Below are 9,423 nucleotides of genomic sequence, written 5' to 3'. Positions count from 1 at the left end.
AGCTGGGATAAAGTACAAAGTTCTGTTTTATTATTACAGGGAAAAAGGAAATCATTTTTAAAATTTAGAATTATTTGCTTATAATGGAGTCTATGGGAGATGGCCTTTCCGTAATTTGTAACTTTCTGGATAATGGGTTTCCGGATAAGGGATGCTATACCTGTATTTATTAAGTGCAAAAAACTCAAAAACTTGAATGTAAAAATTCGCCATCTAAAAGCTTGCAAGTTTTTATAGAAGTCAATAAGAACTGTCCTAGGCAAAGTCAAGCCATATTCTCACATGTAGATTTTTTGTGAATTTGTAAACTCGAAAAAATTGTAGTATTCGAATTTTCCTAATAAATAAGTGAACGTTTGATAGGCGAGTTTATTCGATTTAGAAAAAAACTTGAATTCGCAAACCCGAAAACTGATAAATAAGCCCAAAAGTATCACAATGAATCCTAAGGCATTTTCTTAAATAGCTCTGTAAGCCTTATAAAATATAAACATCTCACCCACTTTACCTTTTTTCCTTTTTTTTTTTTCTTTTAACAAGCGGAGATCTAATAGAGGAAAATATGTATAACATTCAACAGTTTCACTTAACATTTCTTTCCTGTGTGAAGTGCTGTAAAACTAGCACATTACCTGTTTGTTTACTCCGTAAATCTAGTGTAACAGATTACCTGATGCGATACTGCCATCTGTTGTTCATTTTCGGTAGGCTAAGTATAATTCCCCTTTAAACAATGCATAAACCTTTTATGTGTACCAGGATTTTTGAAGCTGAGTTGACCTGGGATATTGAGATTTTTGAGAGGTATTAATAAAATAATAATATAATATTGATAAAATCTGAAATTGCTGTTTGCCCTTTAATTTGCAAGAAGTGTGTTCAATTGCCAGCTTAATATATATCAAGTTGTGGAAGGGCAATTTCCAAAACAATTTTTTGGATACTTCATCATTAAACAGTTTATTGATTTCAAAAGGTCAGCTTGGGGGTATTTGGAGAATGCAAGAGAACTAAAGAGCAACTGCACCAAGCTTAAACATTCATTTATGGATTAATATAAGGCAGCAATGGTATTCTAAAGCATTTATGAAAAACATTAAAATATAGCTTTGGTTAAACAGGAGAAATTATGTAATAAACTGCTAGCTTTCTACAGCGGGATGTGATTAAACTGAAGGTGCCCAAAGGAGATCCACTTTTTCTTAATCTATTGCAAGCAGAATATGGGGTGTATAAGCAATTACTGGATGTGAGCATATTAATCTAGAGGATCTCTTTGACCACTTACCTACTATGTCCTGTTACAAGCAGAATGGGGAAAATGTAATTATGTCAGGGGTTTGCTCATGACCCCTGAACATTACCTCTTAGTGAGTAGGAGGTGGCAATAGTCATTTATTTTCTCATACCTGGGGTGGGGTTTAAAAGTCCTATGCCTCATCTTGTGGTATACTGTACACTACCTCTCCTGACCAGAGGATTGGGACCTGGTTAAATGTGCCTTTAATTTAAGAATATAAAAAGTACTGGTCAGTAGCAACCTCATTCTCTAAGTTTCGAATAACATTCTAGTATCTGTCTAAAATAATACTGAAAATTAAAATCATGTCACATTCTTTGTCACATTACACAATGGGGGAACTTAATATATAATAAATAGTATAAATAAACATAAATGTTGCTCACATAAACTTGTTTTTATTTACAGTTTGACTATTGACAATGTATGGCTAATGGCAAAGGCATATAATTCATATTAAAACACATAATTTGGCCATTGCCCCTGAACATACATAGCATGCTTAGCAGTCATACTTATTACAGTTCTTTTCTTCACCAATTTACTAATTCTAAGCTTTGTAGTTAAATCAGATGCCGTGAACCAATTATTGAAATTACTCCAATAAAATCCTCCATATTGGAAGACGGAGAGCCCACTCAAGGTTTATTCACCCACACCCACTAGTACAAGTAGGCCATATTGGAACCCAGTTTTGCATTAATTACCCCTACAAATTTAGTAGGCCCTTTCAGTTATTCTAACCCCACATCATTTTGTATCTCATGCCTGTTTCCTAAAAGGGCAGATTTGTTGGATATCTGGGTGTCAGAGAAGCAAGTTTTTGTCTTTTTATAAATGCTGTAAGATGGTATTGGTTCTCCTGCAGCAAAATGAATATACACATGTATCACCTCTAGCTTGGCCTTCTTGAAATCTGTTCCAGTCCGAACAAATCAGCATATTTACAATCATAAAAGGTAAATTTACTGTTAAATGAGAGAAGTCTGCTACAATTTCCATAATTCTCAATAGAAGAATCCATTGGGTGGAAGTGGAACAGCACCTCAGTTTCTATGATCTGTGAAATCTTAAGCATTAAAGGGCCTGTAAGGATTCACATTAAAGAACATAGGTGAACATGTAGGGATATTTTTATGATTATGATTTAGTGATTTTAGTTATATATTATTTCATTATATATTTAATTATATATTATGTAACCTTTAAATTAATAATATGTCTGTACTGCATCCACAGGTATGGGATACATTAACCGGAAACCCAATATCGGAAAGCTCTGAATTACGTAAAAGTCATCTGCAGCAGACTCCATTTAAACCAAATAATTTTTAAAAATGTACACTATTTTCTTTTTCTCTGTAATAATAAGCCAGTAGCTTGTACTTGAAGCCAACTAAGATAAAAAAAAAAACACCTTATTCAAGGCAAAATAATCCTGTTGGGTTTCATTTATGTTGAAAAGTTTTTTCAGTAGACTTAAAGGAAGAGTTCAGTGTAAAAATGAAACAGGGTAAAGTAGATAGACTGCAGAAAATAAAAAAATTTTCAATAAAGTTAGTTAAGCAAAAATGTAATCTATAAAGGTTGGAGTGGGCAGATGTCTAACATAATAGCCAGAACACTGCTTCCTCCTTTACAGCTCTCTAAGCTGTTAGCAGCCTGTAACCAATCAGTGTTTTGAGGGGGCCATATGGGGCATTCTGGATAACAGGTCTCATCCCTGTACAAACAGAAATTCATAGTATTGTTGATGTAGATTGTGCTTAGCTTCCCATTGCATATACATTTCTACTGCCATCTTCTGGAGATTTACATGAACAGAAATATATTTTCAGTTCAATATATTTCAGTACATAAGCCAATTAATGTAAAAAGTTCTGTCTCTTACTCTTTCACTTCTTTCTGTTACAGTTAAAACTGCATTATTTCTGGTCTGAGGGAGCACACAGCCCATCACTAAATGGTGAATCAAGGGAAAGGATGTATAAAGGCCATGTATTGCAATTTGGTAAGCTTCTTTAATAGCCCATTTAATGTGGTATAAACTCTATAATGGCTCAGTATTTATTCAGGGGGTATAGATTTCCTTCAAATACTGTCTGCAAGATGACAGAAGGCAAACAATACCACTGTTGGGGTCAAAGGGCTTTCCCTGAGTTATGCCCTAAGGCTTAGGGCTAAGCTAATATGCTGCAATAATGTTTCCAGCTACCGCATCTTATTGCATGTAAGCTTTAAATAAGAACCTAAATGGTTAATCAGAATGTCAGTGCGTGTATCCTCCTTATATTACTCTTGTAAAACAGCAAAGTTCCAGAAGACTCTAGACATAGCATAACACCATGGTAAGGAAAGAAGTCTGAATATGGACAGGTTCAAATGTATGCTAACTTAGTAAGAAGTTATAAAATGTACAATTAAAAGTGAGAGAATAAAAGTGACGAATAGGGTGAAAAATGCATTCTATGAACTGAACCAGAAATCTTTGTTCCCTGATTGAACATTTTTAGAAGGAAACCAGTTGTCTGTGACTTGAAGGTGAATTTCCCTTTGGACCTAACACTGCCAGCAAGCAAGAACTGACAGGTGAGAAACCACAACTAGATGTTTTTTCAGTTAGTGAAATCTGGTTAAAAAAGATGTTTGAATCCAACCAATAAAGTAAAATCACTGGCTTTCAAAGTCACTCTATACAGTACCTTGTGCTTATGGTTAAATTTTTTTTCTACTGAGCTGACATGTCTTGCCACCTGCAGTTGCATTAGCTATAGATTGCTATACAACCATGTATGCATGTTGATTATATGCCTGCTAAGGTATGCCTTTTATATGTCTCAATGTGTCTTACCTTGCAAGATAAAACACCAGTTCCTTTAATTCCCATGATCCACTTTTCACCTGCATTATCAGGTTCATGGGTTTAATGGATCTTTAAAGACTGATACAGGGCGAAAACACATGCAGCAATTAGTCATCCTTAAAGTGTAACCAGCATACATTCAGCAGCATAATGCAGTTAAGGGGGCTACTGACCAACGCTACATGCAATCAGGGTCAGGCCCCATGGGCCCTGCAGGTGCCCCCGCTGGCCGCGTCCCCTAACCCCCCCCCCAGGGGCCCCCCTAACCCCCAGCAGGGTCCCCCACCCGAAGTCCTTCCTGACCAAGCATAAATTAAATGCATCAGGGGAGGAAAAGTCGGGCAGGGGGAGTGCCGGCAAGGGTCGGGTATGGGCCACTGAGGCCCACTAGGGTTGGCGGCCCAGTCCGACCCTGCATGCAATTAGGGATACTATATTGGTGCAATGAGATCTATATCAGTGTGGGCTATGGGGATGTAACCAGCAAGTGTAGGCTGTGGGCGCTATGGCCATTCTGTGCTACAACAATTTATCAGAATCATCTTAAAGTACATTGACATCATACAAGGTAAAGTATCATAGAAGCAAGTTTGGAAGCACTTAATGTAAACTTCAGAGCACCATGTAAAATGTTTAGATTTCTATATAAGATGCACAGTATTTGTAAATAAGTTTGATGGTTGCCATGCATTCTGTTTTATACAATTGTAGGGGATCAGAGAACTCTTTCCCCTGTTTTTCTGTCTGTGACATGCCCCAGTGCACTGTTGGGAGAGAGGAAAGTGTGCCTTGGTTTGGAGCCAAAAATCAGGACGGGTCCAGCAATTTATAAAGGGAGTCTCTATTGTTTTGCCAGCAATTGAAAGAGAGATCCAAAGTGAGTAGCCAGCCACTTACTGTTCAGACTACAAAGATAGAGGTCTGCTGGGCTGCTGCTGATTGCTAATTCCTCCGTATGAGTCCCTGTATGTGTCCCCTGGTGAGGACAGGTATTGTTTGAGTGCCTGCTATGTGGGACTAGCTGCCTTTCCAAAGGTGAAGGTACTCTGGGGCAGACAACACTACCTGGGGGGGACTTAAGAGCTCTTGGGGAAGGGACTGAACTGAGAAAAGGGTTTTTGCCTATACGGATCAAAGTGTGGACCAGGCACCTAAAGAGACTGTGCCAGGAGTGAATAGACTGCAAAAGTTTCCCAGGGCAGGATTATCAGTTATCCATAAAGTTATTCTTTACTTTATTTCCACTGTTAAAAACGTTATCCATGATGCAAAGTGTGTGTAATTATTTCCTAGTGGAATTTCCCCTGAGGTGTGCTCCTCAGTGCCCACTAGGTGGAGGCACTGCGCTATAAATCCCAGTTCTCTGTACCTTTCATGTAAAGGGGGGTCAGGGGACTAAGCATAAGCCAGTTAAGTTTAATACAACTTTTGCAGAATTGTGCCAAAAAAGGGTTATACAATACACTAACCTCCAATCTCAGCAGGTGGGAAAAGAAAGTTAAGGTACTTAACTTGTGGAGGGAGGGAATGAGTCTCAGGATGCATGGAGACTATTCGCATGGCATCGAGCAGAAGTCCCCAACCTTTCATACACGTGAGCCATAGTCAAATGTAAAAAGACTTGGACAAAAACAGAGCTTACAGGAGGCGTTATTTGGTATTAAATCTTGTTTTTATTCAACCAAAACTTGCCCCCAAGTCAGGAATTCAAAAATAACTACCTGATTGGGGGCACTGAGAGCAACATCCAAGGGGTTGGTGAAAGACATGTTACACACAAGCTACTGGTTGGGGATCACTGACATACAGTCTGACAGACTACTACTAAAAGCTAATTTGCCTCTATAGCCTTATCTAGATTGTTAGTATTTCTATTTACCCCACAGTGGGGATGGTGTGTTCAGAGTAATGTGCAGTGTTAGTTTTCCGCCACACATAGCATTTTGGTCTCATCTGACCAGAGCACCTTCTTCCACGTTTGCTGTGTCCCCCACATGGCTTGTGGCAAACTGCAAATGGGACTTCTTATGGTTTTCTGTTAACAATGGCTTTCTTCTTGCCACTCTTCCATAAAGGCCAACTTTGTGCAGTGCACGACTAATAGTTGTCCTATGGACAGATTCCCCCACCTGAGCTGTAGATCTCTGCAGCTCGTCCAGAGTCACCATGGGCCTCTTGGCTTCATTTCTGATCAGCGCTCTCCTTGTTCGGCCTGTGAGTTTAGTTGAACGGCCTTGTCTTGGTAGGTTTACAGTTGTGCCATACTCCTTCCATTTCTGAATGATTGCTTGAACAGTGCTCCGTGGGATGTTCAAGGCTTTGAAAAAATTTTTGTAGCCTAAGCCTGTTTTAAATTTCTCAATAACTTTATCCCTGACCTGTCTGGTGTGTTCTTTGGACTTTATGGTGTTGTTGCTCCCAATATTCTCTTAGACAACCTCTGAGGCCATCACAGAGCATCTGTATTTGTACTGACATTAGATTACACACAGGTGCACTCTATTTAGTCATTAGCACTCATCAGGCAATGTCTATGGGCAACTGACTGCACTCAGACCAAAGGGGGCTGAATAATTACGCACACCCCACTTTGCAGTTATCTATTTGTAAAAAATGTTTGGAATCATGTCTGATTTTTGTTCCACTTATCATGTGTACACCACTTTGTATTGTTCTTTCACGTGGAATTCCAATAAAATTGATTCGTGTTTGTGGCTGTAATGTGACAAAATGTGGAAAAGTTCAAGGGGGCCGAATACTTTTGCAAACCACTGTATACAAGAGCAGGGCAGGTACCTGGGTGACAGAGGGGTAAAATATTATGAAGCCCGTTAAAACTGTAACAAAAATAAAGTGTTTTATGGTGTGGCAAATGTTATCTCTTAATGTGGATTTCCAGTGGGTTAAGTGTATATTTACTGGCAGGCCTGCATACAGTAGCTGCCAAATCCTGGGTCTGTGTCTTTCATCCAGATTTAAAGTCCTGCCCTGCCAGTTGGCACTAAGATTAAAGCCATCTCCAAAACTCATTTTAGGGGAATATTCTTATAATTCACTTACATCAAAATAGTTTCTGGCTGCAGGGGTCAGTGACCTCCCCCGCATTTGAAACATTGTTACCAGTTAGGCCACACATGTGGCTGGCCAAATTGTATGACATGATTATTCAGCATGTTGGTCAGTCCTTATGCAATGGTAGCTGGTGTGATGGTTTGAGTTTGATCTAACAGATTGCTCAATAAAGGGCCATTACAATGGGCCATGATCATACAGCATGGCTACAAATCAAACTGTATAAAGAAGTAGTTGATGGGATCCTCTTATTGCAATCCAATAGGCCCATCTGCAAAAACACGGAACTTCCCATTGCAGATGACTGACACATAAATTCATATATGTTTTGTTCCTTACATCAGCAATGTCCATAAGCAACATATGGAATGCCCTAAGCATTAGGGTGGGGGAAGTGTATCCCATTGACGGGGTATATATTCAACAACAAAGGAGAGGCAGGAACACAAACACAGCATTCAGACACTCGCACAAACACAGCTAAGACACACACACACATTCATCCACTTTTTAGACATTAGATTCATACATTCATATATTATATTTTATGGTTTTGGTAGGCTGTCGATGATATCTCCAATTGGCTAAATATTTTATGATTTGTATGTATTTTTCTGTAACATTTCCACACATTAAAGATACTTAAAATATCACCATGGTGAGTGGTGTTGATTATAGAACTTACACAAATTTGATAAATGTACAGCAATTATTATACATTTGAGCATATTTGTTAGATATGGTTCTGAACCCTAATTAAGGAAATACTTTGAAGGGGGTTTTTCCTTTCCTTTAAAGCACTGTGCAGAATTAAAAGGGCAGTTAGAGCAGTGCTGTCCAATTTTTGTGGCACCAAGGGCTGGAATTGTTGATAACGAGGGCCAATAATAGAAGCCAGTTTTGACCACCCCTCTTTTTAAATCACACCCATGTTATCACAAGAGCTTTTAAGACCATACCCACATTAATGGTAGCAGCTCAGCAAAAACCCAAATGGTTGCTGCTCACTGTAGGGATATCATCCTTCATTCATATGTGGTATTAAGACATACCCTTAAAGAAGACATATCAAAATTAAGAATGTACCAGTGAATTATACTCTAAATATATTGTGCTTAAAAAAAAAAAAGTGTGTTTCCAACTGATAAAGTGAAACCAGCACCATATATTATTCATAATTACCTACAAAATAAGGGGTTCCCCCCCATTAAAACAAATATGTCTCCTTTAAATCCATATGCCACCGCCACCTCCTCCCCCCTGGGGACAGCACAGCAATGTCCAGCACAAAAAACACCTTAGTGACCATTTAACCGTTTCCAAAGGTAACAAATTCCCAGTACAAACTCCTGGCAGTTTCATGGCCCACAGGCAGCATAGGGTAGGCAGAGTAATGCCTGCATGTGCCACACTCTGCCTGCCCTACACTGCACACAGTATATTCAATAACACAATGCTGGCACCGCTACTACAGTCTGAGGGGTGAACAGGTGAACGATGGTGATTACAGCCTGAGGTGTGAACAGTGCAGAGAATTACAGCCTTAAACTGATATGTTAACCATGCAGGGGGGGGCAGTTAATCTAAGTACTCATGCCATTTAAATCTTACAGAAAGGTAAGCAGTCACAGCAGCCACAGTGGGGGCAGCCAGTTGGACAGCACTGCTCTAGAGAAACAGCCTATGCATTTCATTTAGTACTATAGTTAGTTATTCTGACAAAAGCAGTCTACACACATCCATGATAATAAAGTAAAACACTGGAACAAAGTTAACACGAAGCTCAACAATCTAATTTAGCCTGCTCATCTAACCATTCAGTATTTTGCTACAGACCATTTGTGCAGTTTTGGTCAAGTATTTTATCCAATTTCTCACCCACAGCTGAAGTGTATTCTAGGTGTATAGATGTGATATGTCTGTTAAGAAAAGGGAAATTTATTCTAAAACTGCCATCTTTAAGAAACATTACCACCATAAAATATATCACATTAAAAGAACGTACTACTTAGGGATGCACCAACTCCAGGATTTGGCGTTTCAGCAAGATTTAGCAAAATCCATGCTACTGGACAAAATGAACCCTTAAAATTACATAACTGTGTCACTTTAACATGGAAGTTAAAAATTTCTCTATGCATGCTCTTTAACCCTTCCATATCCCAATTTACATATGCAAATTAGAATT

This window comes from Xenopus tropicalis, chromosome 5 (genome assembly GCF_000004195.4).
Source record: "Xenopus tropicalis strain Nigerian chromosome 5, UCB_Xtro_10.0, whole genome shotgun sequence".
NCBI classification, from domain to species: Eukaryota; Metazoa; Chordata; class Amphibia; order Anura; family Pipidae; genus Xenopus; species Xenopus tropicalis.
The sequence above is the reverse complement of the archived record's forward strand: the minus strand, read 5'-3'. Positions refer to the sequence as shown.